General features: G+C 42.2%; 1 long non-coding RNA gene across 1 annotated transcript; it reads right to left on the reverse strand.

The window, feature by feature from the left end:
* Positions 1-15,288: 15,288 nt before the first annotated feature.
* LOC109301374 lies at positions 15,289-20,943 on the reverse strand. The gene is made up of 2 exons (XR_002098522.1): positions 18,409-20,943; positions 15,289-18,225 (listed from the first exon to the last, which is right to left on the reverse strand). It is a non-coding gene; the product is annotated as an uncharacterized LOC109301374 (long non-coding RNA).
* Between the last annotated feature and the right edge of the window lie 6 nt (positions 20,944-20,949).

Consider the following 20,949-nt stretch of genomic DNA (forward strand, 5'->3'; position numbering starts at 1 on the left):
TTGAGTAAGATGGAAAATGTATAGGTCATTGACTAGAGCCAAAAGGGATCAATTAGTTATATACCTGTGTCTCATATAACCACAGGCAAAGAAATCCTGCCAACTTTGGATTTGAATTTGAAGAGTAAGCTATCAGGAAGGGATCATTAGTAATAGCCCTGAATAAGCTCACACATTAATTAAGAGTAAACAGTGTTTCTAACAGCAGTTTCTGACTCTGAGTAAATCTTATTAAATAGAGATGGCACCAAGAGGAAAATAAAAAAAATAATAGCAAGTGTCCACTTATATTACAAAAGGATGAAGAAAATAGCTTTTATGAATGAGCCCCTAAAGAAAAACTGACAATAATGATACTAATAGAGGTGACATGTAATCTACCCTTTTCTTCTCCTGGTTCAAAATGTATGTTGCATCCCAGAATTTCTAGCAAACATGCAGGTGATGGTACTGCTAAGAAGCAGCTGGATAATTTAGATACTAAATTATTAAAGATAAACAGAACAGTTGACCAAACAAGCTCTTTCTTACATATTAAACAAGAATCCTCAAATGCAATACATAGCAGAGCTGAAGTAGTAATTTATACCTTTGACTCACTATATATTTAGTTTATTATATGTTTTAGATAAAAGAAGCCAGACTGGTTCTGAAAATGGTTGCATCACCAAAACATGGTCCATACTCTCTACTCATCCCAGAAGTTGAATGCTTCGTGTTCCCTTTTCTTTACACTTGAATGCAGAACTCAACTTTTAGAAAGCCTGCAGACCTGAGTGACAAAACACTTTGACATTTTGAGAACCCCATATTTAAAGTTGACAGGGAATGAGTTAAGAAAAAAAGAAGGTATATTAGCTGTGTTTTAAATGAAGCTCATTCTTAAAGCCAGACCCTCAGCTGATGCAAATAGTCATAGACCTATGCCTATTTGTGGCAGCTGATGATCTGTTTTGTTCTGTTCTTGGTAGGCAGTAGTATCTCCTTCAGCTCCATTTGTTAACTACCGTTCATGGCAAAAATTGCCCTATGCCACTCCTGCGAAGATGTTGCCATTGCCCTTCATTCTCTGACAGTCCATTTCCTCTGTGGTTGAAAAATTAAAAGTTAAGTTCCTTAAACAGGAATTTTTAAACCCAGAAGGATGTACAAAAATTTCAGCACCTTAGCAAGTGAGTGCACAGGTAAGGTGTAATCTTTGAGACCTGCATCTTCACATAACAGCATTTACATGTAAGCAATTCTCCCCTTCTAGAAAAATACATCTCTGACACTCAACCTTTGAACACCAGAAAACACCAAGGTTGTCCCTGGAAAGGAAGGAGGTGAATGCAATAAGCCTGCAATGGGCACAGTGTGATTAAAACAACATATGACCGGTTGCCACTCCTTTTAAGATCAATTTACTGACGGGAGGATTGATCTGATAGTTAGACTTCCATGACTTCCACAGTGGTGCTGCAGGCCTTCTGAGAGGCAAGTAGCTGTTTTTAGGTGGGATAGGTGGCTAAGGGGGTGTAGGAAATTTGGGGCTCTAAAGATGGGGAGAGTGAACATAAGATCATAAGAAATACCATACTGGGTCAGACCAATGATCCACCTAGCCCAGCCACCTCCGTCTCCAAAAAGGTCACCAGCACTTCCCCCTCTACCCTGCTGGCTGGCAGGCCAGATGCTGCTGGCTCTTGCTCCTTCTCCAGGCTCAGACCCATGCTGCCCTCCCCTCTTTTGGGGGGTAGAAGGGGAGGCCTCCTCTTGCTGTTGCTATAGCCATTCACAACCTAAGGGAACCCCAGAGGCACCAGTGGAGCCCTCCAGCAAGTCCAGCGGCAGCGGTAGCTGCAGCAAAACCCGTTTCTCTTTGTGTGGTGAGTCCTGTACTCCACTCCCCCACTCCGTTGTGTTTAAGACCAGAAGGAGCAAGCCAGCAGTGTGTGTCCCTCTCCCTCCTTTGTGCGTCTGTGTTTGTCTTTTTGTGTTTATTCCCCAATCTCCTTCCCCTCCCCCTCTTTGGCAAATGACACCCACCTTTCCTCCACCACCACAAACACCAGATCCATGAGAACTTTACACAGCCCCCCTTCACATGAACGACACGTGCCCCCGGCGGCTGAGGGGGGCATGGAGGCAGCAGGAGCCTGGCGGCGGTGGCAGGAGCATGGCGGCGGTGGCAGGAGCATGGTGGGGGTAAGCAGGGGAGCTCCTGCAGATGCCACCGGTGCTGTCAGCAGCGGGGGGAAGGTGGCAAGCACCAACCAAGGGTTGGTGACCACCTGCAGCTGCTGCCGGCAACATTGGTGGCAACCAGTGGGGATCACGGACTGCCCACAGACGCCACTGATGGTGTCAGTAGTGGGATGGTGAGTGGCGACCGCCCGCAGGTGCCGCTGACGGTGTTGGTGGTGCCTTTTTGTAGGGGATGCACCGCCATGCTCAGGGGGTGTATGTGCACCTGCGTGCACCCCCTACGCATCGCCCCGCCCCTCCATACACACGTGGCCTTGCCAGCCTCCTTCAGTGGCCACCACCTAACCTGACCTTGAACCGCTCTGTATGGGAGAGGGAGGATGGCTTACTGGTAGGCAGGGGCAGACCCAGGATTTGGTAAACATGGGTGTAAACCAAAGAGTCCCCCTCTCCTAGCCTCCTCTCCACCAGCCCGCTAGTGTGGGTAGACTGCACTGCAGGAGCCTTGCGGGGCTTTCTAAAGTTCCCAAAGCAGATAAGAATCCCTGCCTTGCCCTCTGTGCTCAGACACACGTCCCATTTTCCCCACCCCACCATCCCCTCCTGTTCCGCCCTCCTCCTCCAGCTGCTGCTGTTGCTTTCCCTGCTGCCCTTGGGTTAGGGAAGCTTCAGAGCTGCCACTGCCCACTCCGGCTGGGTTGAGCAGGGGCTGGACTTAGCTTGGAACAGCAGCAGCAATGAGGAGTGGGTGGGTTCCCCCACACTGCCCGGTCCCCCCCAGGAGCAGGTGTGGGAAGCTGCTGCAGGTGTCACTGCCCTAGGTGAACCCTGCCCCCATGCAGTACAGCTGGAGAGAGCGGGAGCAGCTCTGAAGAGTCCCCCACCCCCAAGACAGCAGGGAATGCACCCACAGTAGGTGGGGGATGGACGATGGGATGGGGAGGGAAAGGGATGGGCCTCTGAGGTTGGAGGAGAAGAGGGGATTCTTTTCCACTTTGGGGGCATTTTTAAAGTCCCCAGTAGCTCCAGTAGCACAGTCCAGTCCAAAACAGGAGTGCAGCCTCACCATTGTACCCCCTCTGGATCTGCCCCTGCTTGTACAGTAGTCCCATCCCAAGCTGGCGGAGAGGAGCTGTAGAACAATGTCACCAAGTTAAATGAGTTGGTAAGAAAATGAAGGTGAACTTCAGTGTCAACCAGTGTCCTACTATGGTTGTCTAACATCTTGACAGATGAAAGGAGATGCGACTAGGTCAGTCGGTGAGTGGTGTTTGGCAGCGACGTGGGAGAAAAGCCCAATGCATACTTCCCACAGTGGCTATAGACCCATTTGTCAGATGGAGATTGAAGCACGCTCTGCTTCCCCGCTCACCTGCAGGTCTCAGCCTGGGCTCTCTGATGGTTCTCTGCAGTGACTACACCAGCCTTGACTCAGCTTCCCCAGACTAAGTGGTTGTGGGCAGGGTTCTCCTAGCTGTCAGTGGGAAAGCTGAATTTCTTAAGACCTTGCTTGACCTTGTCGCTTTATCTGAGCTTTGGCCTTTCTCTGCGTTGCAGGCTGTTCTTGAGTTGGCCATACAGCACAGCCTTCGGCAGACAGTCTTGAGGCATGCACTCCACGTATCCCAGCCAGCAAAGCCTACAGGTGTCCAGTGTAGTCTGCATGGGCTTTAGGCCAGTCCTCTCATAGATCCCATTGTTGGTGATCCATTGGTCCCAAGTGACTCCAAGGATTTTTCTGAGTCAGCGAAGGTGGGAGCTGTTCAGTCTCCATTCCTGTTTGGAGTACGTGACCCAGCTTTCAAAGCCATAAAGAAGGGTACTGAGGACATGAGCTTTATAGATAGACACCTTTGTGTTCAGGGTTAGCAGCTTGTTGTTTCAGACCATGAGTTAAGTTTGCCAAAGGTGACAGATCCTTTTCCGATTCCCACATCCGGTTGTCTATCAAGGTTAAGTGAGCTGGTAAGAGTTGAGCCAAGATTGCAGAAGTGATCTGCGCTGCCCAGCACTTCATTATTGATGGCCTCCTTAACTCTGCTATTAAACCATGCAAGGGTGTTATTGGACTGCTTGATACCCTTTTCAATTTGCTGAGTACACTTTTTGCTCAGCATCTCATATGTTATTTTTAAACATCTTCCAGGCTGCCTGCAGGCCTTTTATGTTCTTTGACTGCTACTTTAACTTCTAACTTCCTGATTTTTGTATAACTTCCCTTTCTGAAGTTGTGTATTGGCCTGGTAGGTTTTTTGGGCAGACTCTCTCCTGCTAGTATATTGAATGTGATTATATTATGGTTGCTATTACAGAGTGGCTCACCAACAGATACCTCTTGAATTGGGTCCTTTGCATTATGCAGGATTAAGTCTAAAATTGCTTCTCCTTGTGCGAGTTCCAGGTTGTTCTGGAAAGCAGTCACAGTCACTTGTTATCACATCTAGAAATTTTATCTTCGCTTCTTGCTCTGAGGTGTTCACCCAGTCTATGTGGTCTGCCCCACTCTAGTAGCTCCTCTAATCTCCCTTAGCATTTTGTAATCACCTTCAGCCTCCTAATCAGGAATTCAAATACAGAATCTCTACCCACAGAGTTTATATGGTGGTTTTCCTGTTCGGTTTTTCATGCTGTTTCTGTCTATTTTGTCCTGAACATACAGCACCGCTCCCCCACCTGCACGTTCTACTTTGTCATTACTATATTGTTTGTAATCCAGCATAACACTGATTGTCATGTTGATTTATTATCCTTAGACCAACAAGATTTTTGCAAATGAAGGGTGTTTGTGCCCGAAAGCTTGCAATTAAAGAATTTTTTTGGAAAAATCTTGTTGGTCTAATAAAAGATATCATCTCACAATGAGTCCTGATTACCTTTTAATATGAGGCATTCCAGTTCACCCATCTTATTTAGGCTTCTAAAAGGTGTGTAGAAGAGTTTTTGCCCTTGTTTGGTTGCTTATTACTGCATGTGCTATTTGATTTGGACTCTACACTTCTTCCTTCCCTATTATCCTTTTCAAGAGGGGGTAGACTTTGTACACTGTCCCACTTTGAGGCTACTCAATCTGACCTGTGTGTCTTTCTGCATCTATTGGTGTATAGATAAAACTGGCATGTGTTAAGGCCCTGGGTGAGATTGCTTCTGAATGTATAAAATAATTATTGCACTGGTTTTGAAGTAAAGAATTCATTTCTAGAATGAATGCATTTTCGAAACATCTTTTGTGTATGTGCTCAGACACTTGGGAAGCTTGGCATAACTGTCATAAAATGTGCAGAATAGCTATTCAAGGATCCCCAGTGCAGATGAGCACTTACTAGCACACAGCTGCTCTTACAGGTTCTAAAGTACTAGCATCAAGGGCATACGTGAGGATGAAGGGAGGTGGTTGGTATTCCCTGGTATGTAAAGATACCCAGAGGCTGGGATGATTCTTCAGCATTATAGGCAGCCGGCATATATCTGAACATCAACAACGCTAGGATCCGCTTGAGGCCATCTTTGCACACAGATCACAACACTGCTCTTGTACTTTTTAAGAATAAATATTTTGCCAGTACAATTCACTCCTCGCACCCCCCCCCCCCCCCCCCCCCCCCCCCCCCCCCCCCCCCCCCCCCCCCCCCCCCCCCCCCCCCCCCAATGAATTCTCCTGGCTTCTGTGGGTTTTTTCGGTTTTGGTTTCTTCTTTTCTTTGCATCTCTCTGAGGCACTGAGATTCTGGCCACAGCTAAGATTGGAGGATTTTGAGATATGTGTCCAGCTATTTCATGGTACTTAATCCCAGATATTCCTGGCTCTTGCTCTTCTGTTTTTAGTCATACCAATCAACACTACTGGGGCAAGAAAAGATGTTTCCCGTGTATCAAATTAGCATGGATTGTATGGGTTTTGCCTTTCTCTGTAACAGTGAGCGTGGTTCTTTTTCTAAGATCCTCAGAGCAGGTTATTCAACCACTTCTGTGTTGCTGCAGTGATGGGGTACTGGCAGTGCCCTTCGTTGCTTTTATGCTTGTCATGATTTAGAGTAATGGGAGCCAGGCCTACTAGACCTTCATCCTTTCTGGGTGTCATGCCACTCCCCTTCCCTTGCCTGCTCTGCTGCTCTGCTTTCTGCTTCCTATGCTATCTCCTGCAGTGCTCCCCGCTTCCTCCCCTACCTACCATATGTCACTCCGAGCAGCTGCCTGGGGCACCCGTGGCACTTATGCCACAAGTTGGCCACCCCTGGTTTAGGGTGTTCTAGGGAGGCTCAGATATCATTCCCTATAGCTGTGGGTGAGCATATATGGTGGGGATTTGGGGGACCAAAATTGTTAACCATTACCTGTGAACACAGCAGCTGAACTCAATCCAAAGGAGGCCCTTTCCAGTCTTATCAATTCCGAAGCCACCAGAACTGCTGTGTTGCTGCTGCCGTGGGAAGTGAGAAAGAGGTGGGTGGACAAAAGGGGCAGTTGCCTCGCATGAACTTTTAATTGGGCTGCCACAGGCTCACTGTGTCTGCTGCTCCTAGTACCCTTTTTTCCTGCTCTCATCTACATGTCATGTTTGAGCAACCAGCCTGATTCCCCATGCACAATGAGTCCCAGCTAGAGTCTCCAGCCCTAATACATCTCTGCTACTGCTGCCAGTTAGGCCCTTTGGTATTGGCAAGGCTCTGGGATGGCATCAATGAAGAAATACTACCATTTGTTATATTGAAAAAATAAGTCTTATAGGTATTTGAAACACTGTCTTTAAATAGCTAGAAGGCTTACTTTAAAAAAAGCAACAAATGGTAGTTAATCTTCATTGCTGCCACTAGGGAGACATCAATATTAAAGGGTCTGGACCAGCAGTAGCAGAGGCAAGAGCAGAGATGTATTATTGTTGGCATCTCCAGTCGGGACTCATTAAGAACTAAAGGAACTGGGCTGATTGCCCAACTTGTACAGGTGGGTAGCACAAAGAGGTGAGGAGGCTGCAGGGGAAGACGCCAGGAAGGATAGCAACAGGAGATCAACAGGATGGAAGGCTGTCTGGGCTGAAAGCAGCCTGCATGCTTTGAAAACAGCGTCCCTTCTAACAGCAAATAACCATTTGTTTCTCGGTGGCGATTTTCTCAGCTGAGCTCAAAGTTCTTTGGAAAGGAGAGCGAGCACCATTATTCTCCCTGTGCAGAGGGGAAAAGCTGTGTGATGCAAAGGTGATGTGACTTTCCTAAGGACACACACCAGTGCCCTGTCCAACCTTCAGCAACATCAAGAGAAAAAGACCCATTTGGCATTGCGGTTCGTGCTTAATTCAGTAGCAATAACAGAATATCTGTTATAAGATTGCACTTCCTCCCCAGGGTCCTTTTTGTATTCTGAGCAGCTACGCAGCAGTCCGTAGAAACCAGCTTGTTTTCAAATGATGGCAATGAAGCCAGACAAAACAATACTACGATATACTTCTAGTGACATATTCAACAACAAGATCCCAGTTCCTCTTCTTAAAAACACACATCTTCTGGAAGCCGCAGATGCATCAAACCTAAGCCAGCTAAACACCTTCTCCTTTCCAAAACTGTATGAGAGGACAAAAATGAATAAAGATGCAAAGTTGGTAACTCTGTTCCCCATATCCACATCTGTATTTTAGATTTTAAGATCTTTGTGGAAATAGGTTTCTCCCACTTGTGCTCGTAGCACACAAACAGCACAGAAAATCATTATTTAAATGTTGAGGGGAAACATAAGACTTAAGGATATACTAGGCATTTTATTTTGTATAAATCAACAGCAAGATGCATGACACTTACAATGGGAGATGAGTACCAGATAACACAGAAACTATGAAAAGTTTAACAGAAAACAAGTATTATTAAAGATATCAAATAATTGTCACTAAAAATTACCCTGTGCCTCTTTAATATTGCTTCTTGGAGGATTCCCAGTCTTGCCAAGCACAAATGCTTAAGAAGTCATGAGTCAGGCTCTGAAGATCATAATACAGTCTCTTTTTCAAATGAAGAATTCTGACAGATTTTTATTTGTGTTCCGATATTTAAGCTTTCATGGTTCACATTTTCAAGCTTTTATTTGCAATCATGATGGCAAAAAACTTTCTTTTTTGAAAGGTGAGAGTCTCAGACCCACTACAGCCCAGGGGCTAGGGCTTCAAGACAATCAAGTATTTCCAGCTGCCTCTTCAGAAAACAGCTCCCTCTGAGAAGTGGTTTTATAGCTGCTCACAGTTTTGAAAACTGTGCCTGCCTCACTGAAGGCAAGAAGACAGAAACTAGGGCGAGCTGTTTCGCAGATACCAGGTGGACTCATCCAACTCATCTTTTGTCCATACCTGGTTCGTCTCATCACATTTCTCCAATCAATCAACATGGCTGGTATTTATAATCCTCAAAATAGAGTTTGTGTCTTCCTCTCGCTCCCTTCCCTTGGGAACAGCACTGGAATATATCCCTTTTTACTTGCTCTATGTATAGGAGACAAACTGCTTTATCAAATCGTCCACTGTGTCATTCAGCACTGCTCTGGATAAAGAGCATTTAATAGACTCAAAGTTAGGTAGGGCTGGAAGGGACCTCAGGAAGTCATCCAGCTCAGTCGCCTGCACAAGGTAGGATTGTTCTTTGATCATAATTACCTGTCCAGCGTCCATCTAAACTGCTCTTAAACTCCCAAGGATGGAGATGCCACAACCTCTCCGGGTAGCTGGATGGTGAGAAATTTCCTCCAACCTGAATTTCCTGTGCTCCAATTTAAGACCATAGCTCCTTGTCTTGTCCGCTGAGACCACAGAAAATAATCTTATTGACATCTTCCGTATAACCACCCTTCAGGTATCTGAAAATTGGTATCGAATCCCCCATTAGTTTTCTCTCTGCCAGACAAAATACTGTAGCTCTTTCAGCCTTTCCTCATAAATCGTTCTTCCCAGGTCTCTAATTATTTTTGTCATTCTCCACTGGACTCTTTGTAATGTCCACTTCTTTCCTGAAGCGAGGGGCCCAAAACTGGATGCAGTACTCCAGGTGAGGCCTCATCAGTGTTAAGTAGGAGAATCACTTTCCTTGATTTCTAAGTGATGCTCCTATTGATTCAGTCCAGTATACTATTAACCTTTTTGTAACAAGAACACACTGCTGGCTCATGTTCAGCTTATGGTTCACTGTCAACGCACCTGGTCATTCTCTGCTGTGCTGCAGGCTAGTCATGCACAATTACAGACTGTGGAGTGACTATGATTGTTCTGTCCCAAGTGCAGTTTGCTCTTGTCTTTACTGAATTCCATTCATTTGATTCCAGAGCACTTTTAGATTATCAAGGTCGTTCTGAATTCAAAGTCACCCTCCAGAGTGTCTGCAACTCCACCCAATTTGGTATCATCTGCATATTTGTTAAGTATGCTTTCAGTCCTGTCCTCCAAATCATCAGTGAAAATATTAAACACTACCAGACCCAGGACAGACCCCCTGGGGAACCCTGCTCCATACCTCCTCTCCACTCGACACAGAGCCATGGGTGACAATTTGCTGAGCCTGATGATGATATATCTAATTATGCATTCACTTCACAGTAGTTTCAACTAGACTGTATTTCCTTAGGTTGCTAATGAGGATTTTAGGGAAGGCAGTGTCCAGAACCTTGCTACAGTCAAGGAGCATCACATCCATTACCCGTCATCCATAAAGCCTTGTCCTAGAAGAAAATAAAGTTGGTTAAATTAGTTCTCCTCTGGGTGCTTCTAAGTAGTTTCCTTGTGGACCTGCTCCATAATCTTTCCAGGTACCAAGAGCAAAATGACAGGTCTGTTGTTTCCCAGATCCTCTGTCCCTTTCTTAAAGATGTGCGCTACATTTGCCCTTTTTGAGTGATCCAGGAGCTTACCGGACCTCTGTGTCTCAAGAGCCAATGGTTATGAAATTACATCAGGCTATTCCTTCAGTATCTTGCGATGCATCCCATCTGGTTTTGCTGATCTGAAAAAAATCCAGCTTCTCTAAGTAATCCGTAATATGTTCTTCCACTATTCTAGGCTGCTTATCTCCTATCTTTGCTGCCAACTGCATGTCATCTAGTAACTGACCTTATTTAAGAAAACTAATGTAAAAGGTGCCAAATCCTTCAAGCCTCTCTATTACCAGATTGCCTTCTGCATTCAGTAAGGGAACGGTTTTCCTTGATCTTTTTCCACTGACATACTTGCAAAATTCTTGTTTTATTACCTTTTGCATGCCATGCTAGTTGCAACTCATTGTGCCTTGCCCTTCTGCTTCTTTTGTTTTGGCCCATGTAATATTCTTATACTCTTGCCTAATTTTCACTTGCATTTGATAACCTCCAGTGCTAACACATGAGTGGATCATAATGACTGTGTCATTGTCTCTCTAAAGTCTTTCTACAGGAATGATTCCAGTCTCAGTAAGGCTCATTACTAGCCAGGGAAGGAATTTTTCATTCATTTTTATTTATACACTTCCTAGTCTCTGAACAGTCCCACTTACAAAATAAAAAGCAGGTCTATCAGCTGTGATTAACAAAGGATGGTACAGGTGGGTTAGCACCCAAAGCATGCACCTGGGAAGAAAATGAGCAGGGCTGAATCGAGTGTTCTAAAAACACATTTTAGCTGAAATAATTTAATACTGTTTTACAGAATGCCTCTAAGCACTTGTTTATGAAGAAAATCCTCTTGGTTGAAGAGGCTTTAGTGCACATTTGTTTGCGACGGTTTGATTGGGGGTAGACGTGTAAACATTGGACACAAGAGAGCCTAGGGAGAGATGAAGTGGATGGGGTGGATATGACTCTATTCCCCTTCAGATCAACTGCTCCCCTTCCTGCACGCAGGTTAACACATCTCCAGCAGGAGACTTCAGTCTCACATACTGATAAAGGCTTGATTTTACAGCCTTTATTTATGAGAGTAAGAGGTCAGAGCCTCTGGTTTGCAACTGTTGTGCTGCCTACTGCCCCACAGATCTGATATTACACTTATATGTGCTATTTATATACATTTCTCTGGAAGACTACAATAGGGGTCTTTGTTTGAAAGAGGCATTCAACAGACTGGTACCTAAGTTCTCTGGCAAGTTGCCTGGGAAGGAATGGCTCAATGCTACAGAGCTAGAGGACACTGTAATACATTTATGAAGTAAGTGACGCTCTCCTTGTACTGTGTAAACAAGCATTATACTTGCACAGAGTAATAATGGGTTTCTCATCACTGTTAACAGCATGATTCTAGTAATTAAGCCAAATAAGCCCAGTAAATGATGCATCAATGGTAGGCTCCAACAAAGAATAGTCAATTTAAATAATTAACCAGTCTTTATGGTATGACCATCTTCATGTCACAGCAAAGTTGTTGTGCACTGGATAACATTACAAAGAAAGAAAAAAAAATCCCCGTTTAAGTTTTAAACTAAAATGAGCTCATCTTACTCTTTATGTAGGCGTCTAACAAAAATTAAAAATAAGCTTACTCCTGAGGCAATAAGCCATGGTTACTTTAAAAATATTGAGAGTTGCCAAGTTTTTGTAATCAATATGAATGATGTTCTTGGTTTACAAATGAAGATACAATTGACAGGAATGTCTCCGGTGTATAGTTTTCTTTCAGAATCACGGGGCGGAGCAGGGAGGCGAGGGGGTTGCATTTTTATTTTTATATGTTAAAGGTTTTAACTCAGCGTTGCTTAGAAGCTTTAAAACTTCACACCTGAACAAAGGTCATTTAGCTTGAGCTGGACAGGAAGAGTTGCATGTGAACTGGGGCTTCCCCAAATGAAGGAGGTGATGCTGGAAAGAAAAAAAAATGGATGCAGAAGCTGCCCTAGAGAATGAGGAATAAAGCTAGATTGCCAATCTCTAGTTTGTGTGTATATTTTGTCTTAAATTTGTTTAAGCATTTGCAGAGTAATTTTACTAGGCAGCCTGCAATCACAAATCATCTAACAAGATGGCACTGGAAACATTCAGAGCAACAGGCTAATGAGATCCGATAACCAATGCCCCCAAAGTTGGTTCAAAACACTGGAGATATTAGACCTCAGGAATTCCTAAACTCCATCCCAGCCATAGCCCAAGTGTGCAGGGCACTTAGCGCATCTTTTCTTTTAAGAGGGGAAGAGAAGCGGCCTGTAGGTGTGGCAGCCGCCAATTCGAGTCGTCCGAGTAGAAGGGGGCCAGTTTGAAGCATAAGCCCAGGGCCTGAGCTGGACAGGCAGTCGAGCCCTGAGATCCACGGGGAGAGGAGCTCTTGGGTAACATCTGAGCTAGGGGTAAGCAACTCTGGTGGTTTGTGGAAGGGACTAAGAGGAGGCAAGGAGGTCCCCAGCTGGCCCAAACGGAGAAAGGAGCCAGAGAGCCTGGAGACTGGCAGCCCAGGAGGGGGTGCCAGCAGGGTCAGGGATCCCATAGGTCTCACTGGCCCAGGAGCAGGGCCAGGGCCCAGAGATAAGCTGAAGACTGAGAAGGGCCACGGCTGAAGACTGGTGGGGCCAGGGAGCCCAGGAGTCTCAACTGGCCTAGCGGCAGGGCCAGGACTCAGGCCCAGAGAGAGAGGCCAAAGACTGGAGGTCACAACCAGAGACTAACGGGGTGAAGGAGCCTGCAGCCCAAAAGGGGTGAGGACTGGGGCTGAGAGCCTGTAGCTCAGGTGGGGCATATGTATCATTTGCAAGACGTGGGTGTGGTGTAAGGGGCAGTCAGAGCCATGTAATTAGCTCTTAATGTGAGTGGAAGGGGAGGTTGCCCAAAAGAGAGCAAAGTTGATAAGGGCTGAGGGGGCTCCAGGGGCATTAGTCACCCATGCAGCAGGACCCTTTCACACTAAGGGATGCCAAGTTTTAGAATACAGTTGGCTAACAACTATTTCTGAGATCTGCTGTACCATAGGAAGATAAACAGTGACCGAAGAGGAAATTTGAACGTGAGTGTGCCTGTGCCAGTCTTGTAGTTGGTAGGGTTGGAAGGGACCTGAGATCATCAAGTCCGACCCCCTGCCATGGCAGGAAAGAGTACTGGGGTCAAACAACCCTGGGCAAGGTGTTCATCTAACCTCCTCTTAAAGACCCCCAGGGTAGAAGCCAGCACCACTTCTCTTGGAAGTTGGTTCCAGATCCTAGCTGCCCTGACAGTGAAGTAGCGCTTCCTGATGTCTAGCCTGAATCTACCCTCTGCCAGCTTGTGACCATTATTTCTAGTCACCCCCTGTAGTGCTTGGGGGAACCTGCTTTTACCAATGCTATGTTACAGAGTATCTTGGCATTTTGGATATTGTTTCTTGTGATGGTGACTGAGGGTTTAAATTGGGAACTTGGGGGATACTTAATGACCAGATGTAATGACCCAGAAAGCTCCTTCTTGTGTGTCCCTAAGAAATCTGCTGTTTCTGTACCAGGTTGATTACAGGCATATGAGAATTGCAGGCACAAATATATCTGAGTGCAGAATTCAACCCTACATATTTCAGTAAATTGAGAATAGATGAACGAAGTAAAATATATTTTAAAAAAATGATTAATTCCCTTGGTATTTGGAGGGTAGTTTCAATTCACAGAAATGTTTTAAAGAAATAATTAAAAACATTGAAAGCTCAATTACACGAAGGAAGGTCAGCATGAAGTGCTGATTAACTCTAAAACCAAGGGTCAGGAACAGACGAGTCATAATCTTTCTATCACATTATGTCACTTCTCATACAGGCAAAAGCTCTTACCGAACAATGCTGGAACATAGATGTATACTCCTGTAGTACCCCCTGCTGACCAAACATGATATTGAAGAATATACAGAAAGGGGGCAGGTTAGTCTCAGAATAAATCAGAAACCAGATTACATTTTTGAAAAGGTAATCATTTATCTTTCACTTGAATCAGTCCAACTGAGACCCAATAACATGCATTTGGGGTGTAGTCGCTTTTTAATAAGGGGAAAAAAATAACTTAGGAGCATGTAAATGCCCATTTTCACATTACATCATTTCTCACAAGAAAGTTCTCATTTAAACTGATGTTGGAATTCCAAATCTTGTTAAATGTACTGGTGGTAAAGGGTGACAATTGCTATCTGAAATATCAGAATGAATGCTAGGGATTTGAGTGTTATTGGACGTGGGCAATCACTTATACTGGAACTAAGGGGCACATCTCTGGGCACTTTTACATGTGCTCCTAATGCAGCTCTGGGTGCTTTTAATTAGCAATCTGCGCTAATTAAAAGCACTTGTGTATCACGTCAGTGGTGCAGTGCGTCCATGCACTGAGAAAATGGCAGTGGGGTGCTTTGAACTAAAGCACACAGAACTTGTTTTATTTCAAAGTGCACTGCTGCCATTTTCTCAGTGCGGAGACGTGCTGTGCCGCTGATGCACGTGATGTGCGAGCCTGCCAGAGCATGTCAATTTATGTGCTCCAGCAGATTTGACTGAGTCTGAACCAATGTGCTGGATTTCCAGTGCATCTGAGTAGGCTCCTGCATGTGTGCAAGTGCCCAATATGTGCACTTTAATGGGCATTACTCTATTTTAATACACATTAAAGTGTCACAAAAACGTGCTCTTTCACTAATGCGCATTAAAATAGACTAATGAACATTTTCTAATACTTCACCATGACGGTACTAGATTTAATGCACATTACCTAAAGCGGATTACTGAATGCATAGATGTGCCCAAGATGACACACAAATAATTAAGGTAGGTGAAAAGGTTCCTTATTATAAAACTCTTTATAATAAGAGATGGGACAAATCTAAAAGCTTGTGCACCTGCCTCTCCTGCAAGGCTCACTTTGTGAGAGTATTTATCGAGGGCTAACACACGATACACATCTCAAGTTATACCTCATGGAACACCTACATTTTCCTTTCTATTCATGATTCCATAAACCAATTTCTTTATCCACTGATGAGTGAAACACTCCCCCACCCCCCACTCCCTTATAGCACCCCCTACAGCAATAGCTGATACAAAAAATAATCTATTAGGAATGCACTTAATGTGATTTACCAACAAGGGAAAAGAGGCGGAATGATAATAATATGTTTGCTGGCTCTTAAATATTATGGGCAGTATAGGAACCAATGAATTAAAACATTAACCAAATGCTCATTTCTGTTAAGGAAACAAGACATATAATTTTTATTTTTACTGACATACAATAAATATAATACAGAACAAAAACATCACACCGATTGTATTACACAAGCTGTTCATTAGAATACATAATATTTTCTTTTCATTAGCCCTTTTATAGGGTTTTGGTATTGGATAGTATTAAAAATTCCAATTTAAATCTGTCAACACAACAATCTTTTCTCATTTTCATCATTATATATTTCAAATAATCATACATACTTTGATTTTTTTTAAAAATATATAAGCAGTGTTTGAAATTCCTAATATATGCCTATACTTCTTAGACCTCTACTCATACCATCCAAATTCCAAAATAATTAATTAATAGTTTAATCTGATTTTAATTTTTGTGGTTTAAAAAATACAACACTATGCTATTTGTTTAATTTAACTGACGTCCCTCAGAAAATGAAGCAACAGACAAAGGAACTCCATGCTAAAGCCAGTATTTTCTCATAAAAAGTAAAGGCAAGTCTCTGCTTCACTAGTATAGAGTCTGGACTAAATGGGGAGCATAATTTGGTAATCAAGCAAGGAACTGGAGGTATAGTTCCCATAGGAGACATACATCTTTATGTCAATTTCTAGTGCCATCCTGCTGCTTTCTTGGTTTTAAATCACTGCGTCAAGTCAGTATATTTTTCTCTCCATGCATATATTCATCACTGACTGGAAATCAGATAAAAATGCTACATTTCTGTTTATCAAAAATAGATCAAGGTTTAAAACACTTTGAAACTAGGATTTATTTAAGTGCAAATGCAATATGCATCAGTGACCAGCAATTGAGGCTCTAGTCTCACGAAGGAAAGTGTGTTACAAAATTATGGTGACACAAAAATATTTTATAGAAGATGTGTACCTACAACTTCTGTGCTTTTGAAACATCTGAATAATTAGGAACCTCTAAACACTTCATACAAAAATGCACAGTATCTTCATCACTTAAATCTAGTGGTTTTGCGACACTCAAGAGTGGCTGTCTGCTTTAAGTCTTGTTTCTCAAATAATTTCAGGATGCACAGAGCTCAGTTTTATTACAACATTTTAATGCCATAATCTGAAGCAAAAAAATTTCCAGTTAAAAATTATGGGTTTTGATCATCTTTAAATTCTAAAAGATTTGAAAAGGTTAGTTAGCCACCTGTTATCACAAAAAAAAAAAAAAAAGGCTAAAAAAAAATGTTTTGGAAATAAGCTCACCTTTTACATCTCTACCTCAAAAATGAGTCAAGCTATCAAACCTGAAGTCGCTACCAGGAATCACTCGGCTATCACGAGCCAGCGCTAAAATCAGATCTACCTTGAGTTCAACATGGAAGTCAACAAAAGGTTGATTAAGTGACTATGTTTAATGTAAGTTTGTTTAAACTGCCTCTCCCAATTTGGTATTGACTTTTAAGCCTAAATGCACAGGACATTTACTAGCAATTGGATCACAGTTTTATCTATCAGGTCGCTTTAAAACGGAATCAAAATTTCTTAGCATGTGCATGGTCTAATCAAAGTACTTCCAAGCCTTTCACAATCTGCAATTAAACAATTAAGATTCAAAGGTCAGATTTCAGCATTGTTACTCAGTTAACTCTAGAGCACTCACTGAACTAGTACCCACATTCTGTGTTAAATAAGTTTTCAATGTCAAATGGAGACGGGCCTATTAACCCAGGATACAGTTATTGCCAAGTTAACAGCAAGCATTCCTAATTAGAACTGTTGTTTTAATGAGTTCTCCTCTCACCATTTTGCAGCTAAAAGATGTTCAACAAAGTTGTGATCTGTCCAATGAATTTTTAAAACTTATTTTTACTTTTTAAAAAAATGAAACCCCTTGCCTGGTGTGAGGCTGGATTCCTTCTCCCCCTTCTATTTCTGAATGTAGAAGACAGGAGAAAAAATAATTTTATCATTTAATTCTTTTAACAATTACTCATTAGGCAAGGCAAATCTCCCTCTAAAACAATAGGTCAGGTTTATAAGGGCAGTGATAAAAAGGATGGAGTAATTGGAAAGAGTGGCTATGTTTGTTGTCAAGAGCTGTAAAATGTTAGGCTGCAACTAATGAGCATGTAGGGATTTGCATGTTATACACTTAGTGCTAGGCTAGATGCCCTCAGCATGAGACTAGGTATTTTTATAACAGAACAACATCAAATTGTGCATCAATAACCATACAAACGTCCCTGGCATCATATTTACTTTGTGGGATATTCACATCTTTGCGGCGCATTCCCAGCCAAAATGCTCAAGGTGCACAGCAACAAAAATAACAAAACAAAACAAAAAAGAAAACAAACCCAGCACTAATATAAAACAAAAATTCATTTTTTTGTTACAGAAGCACAGCAATTGTAAGGAAGGTAATAAATGAACGACTAATAGCTGCCTTTCTACAGAACCCTTTTTTGGAGAAGAAGAAAATGATTGTTTTTAAAGGATCACTGGATTTTTTTTTACTGCATTAAGACCCACTGGGTGATACCATGCAATATTTTAATAAAGAATATTCCAAAGGTAAACCGTATGTGGAAATACTGTACAGAAAGAAAGATCAAACTGATTGAGATAGCCTTTCAGTATGTCCTTTGCAGACGTTACTTAAATCAGTTACTTAGACCATGTTACTTAGCTGTGATTAAGACCAGTTAATTGTATCGTATAGTGTTGCCTGGCCACAAATTCAGGTGATTAATGGCACAACAAAAAGCAAAGAAAGCCACAACATTTATTATGAAAAAATGTGTAATAAAATTTGTGGCTGATTTCAAATGGCAGATGAATGTGTGGCCAGGTTCTAATGGCTCTAATGGCCTCCAGTGTGGTCCCTGCAAGTCACCGATCAGCTGATCAGGGACTGGCCCTGGGGGATCAAACTGGCCCAGTCAGTCTCTAGAGCCAACTGACAATCAGCTGGCTGCTGGGCATCTTTTCCTGTCCAGAGGGAACCTGGGATCACGATCCTGGGTTCTGTCTGTACTAGCCAATAGGGCATGATTGGGGTCTCATCCCTGATCCCAAAACTGTGCATGCCGCCAAGCATGTTTAGAATAGCAAGAGGCATGATTTTGGAGATCACAGATCAAATCTCAACACACCTTTACCAAAATGTGTGTCAGCAGCCAGTAGGTCTGACTGGCCATGCAATGGCTCCTAAAAACTTCAGTAGGCTTTAGATCAAATCTTAAGTTAGCTCAGGAAGTAACTCTGCTAAGAGAAAAATACACAAAAACTGAATGGTCTGTCCTTTGCAAAATTTCATTTATATTAAGGAATGTATTGGTGTTAGTACTTGGACACTAGCACTCCACTCCGGTATCAGGGATTCTGCCTCAGTTATGTCTTAGATTAGAACACCCTGAATATCAGCATCACTATACTACCACTGGTACACAGGCAGCTTTGGAGGGGGTGGAAATCAGCATGGTCCTATTAACTGCTATGTTATCCTGGGCAGATGATATAAGGTACAACCATGCAGATAAACCACATGAAGTATAAATCTATGTATGCAGCTGTTTTTCTGAAAGGAAATTAAACATGAAAGCTACGATATTAAACAGCTGAATGAAACTTACAAATGACTGCCATTTTGTTTTCAAATCACCCCATTTGGTATAAGTAATCACTTTGTGCTCTGTAGAAAATCATTTCCATTTCTCTCAGAGATAATGCCACGAGACATTTTATATACAGCACAAAGAACTAGTAGTGTTGCTTCAGCAGTGTTGGGAGGCAGGAGAAACTGAACACACTCCCACACTCTACCTGCCACAGCCTGCCAGGAAATATTACGAGATAAAGCTTTGGCTGCAGCCTAAAATATAAAAAAAAACAACCTAACAAATAGCAGAGGCAACATATATTACGGTATACAGATCTTTTAAAAAAATGGTAATATCATAATAAGGGTTTACACTGGGATAAAAAATATGAATACAGTGTAGTCCTATCACTCAGCACTGCACTAGAAACCTTAACTCCTAACATTAACTTACTGCCTTTTAATTTTATTTAGAGTCACTGAAGCAATAAGAAATCAGCTAAGAGTCTATGTCTTCCTGAGGCTATTTCAATGCTAAATTAGACTTTGCATGCATAAATTCACCTTGCATCCAACTGGTTTTCTAATCCTTTCTCTTCTTGTAACTTAAAATAGGCTCAGTGCAATTCACTTGTTTCTCCAAGACAGATGTCTCTTTTAAATAGGGATCAAAAATTGCAAAATTCAACATAATCAGCATTTTCTTCAAAAAAAATTATAAATATGGAGCCAGGTGTCACAAAGTTGTCACTCTGACACCTTAATTAAAGCAATTACTACAGTAAACAGCAATACCTAGGCACAGTTGGGATAAGCAAAAGACAGAATGGCAATTATAATGGCATAAGGCAAGGAAAATCAATCATCAGACTCTAACTTTTCTTGCCTGGCATGTTAAGAGAGGTATGCAATGCAAATAGTTATAGCTACATGCAGTGCATACAACAGGTGCAGTGTCAAGTATCACATGCCCAACATGTTCAATACTGTATTTTCAGCCTTCACTTTAAAATGCCCTTGTGCATTTTAAAGGATGTGGTCACTGAAGACACAAGTCCAGCAAAGTATTGAATCATGTGTGTGACACTACATCGGGGTTACTCAGGTGCTTGAGATCACACGTGTTTAAGTGCCTTGCACTGCAGACACAAGCAGTAAGAAGTTAATGCAATTTTCTGTATCTAATGGATCAAGCTGAATGTAACACAAAAGCTGGATTGCAAAGCACTATATTATATAGTTCACAAGACTCTCATCAGACTCCTAAATTCTCAGATTCATTCTGTGACATTTTAGAAAAATAAGTTAATGTAAAAACATCTTCATGTGTAGAAAAGATGATAATTATTTAGCTGCCTCATAGGGATGTTACAAAAATGAGTTCATTGCTAGGCAGACCTTACACACGTGGCATTCTTTTTCTATTTAGGCATATATGGGAATCACTGCTCTTCACGTGTGCAACAGCATTCAAAGTAATGCTTAATTCAAAGTTAGAAGATTAGGATCCATTAAGTGTATGCACTTCCTACAGGAAATAAGTCAGAATCAAGACATTAAAGTGAAACAGAACATTGTCCAGTTATGCCAGCACACAATGATGATGCAAAATTTAAAACAAGAGAATTCCTTCACATTACTGTAACAAGAAACTGATTCCAGTTGCATGTCATGTAAAAAATATTCAGCATGTCACCACTATATCAGAGGTACCTGAGATTCAAAGCTAAATCTCTTGTGCATTTTCCAAGCACCTATTATAGAAAGCTACAAGATTTACATTTCTAACAAGACAGTATATTTATAAAAGGTGTTCTTGTACTAAAAATCACAAGTTGATATAGAAAAAGTCTCATCACATTCTATTAAATGCAGGTGCGATGTAACATGTCATAACATAGCCTCAGTAATTAATACTGTAATGTATAGCTCTTGTAACTTAGGGGCACCATTGTTTAAAAAAAAGTAAGGCCTTCCAGGAACAATTTATTTTATATTTTACATACCACTCCCAATAGCTTAATCAAAATATTTATGAAGTCACGTCAGATATTTAATGCTTTTCCTTTCTTTTTTTTTTTTTTTTTTTTTTT

Source organism: Gavialis gangeticus, unplaced genomic scaffold (genome assembly GCF_001723915.1).
Source record: "Gavialis gangeticus isolate Ggan-Ray unplaced genomic scaffold, GavGan_comp1, whole genome shotgun sequence".
Lineage (NCBI taxonomy): Eukaryota > Metazoa > Chordata > Crocodylia > Gavialidae > Gavialis > Gavialis gangeticus.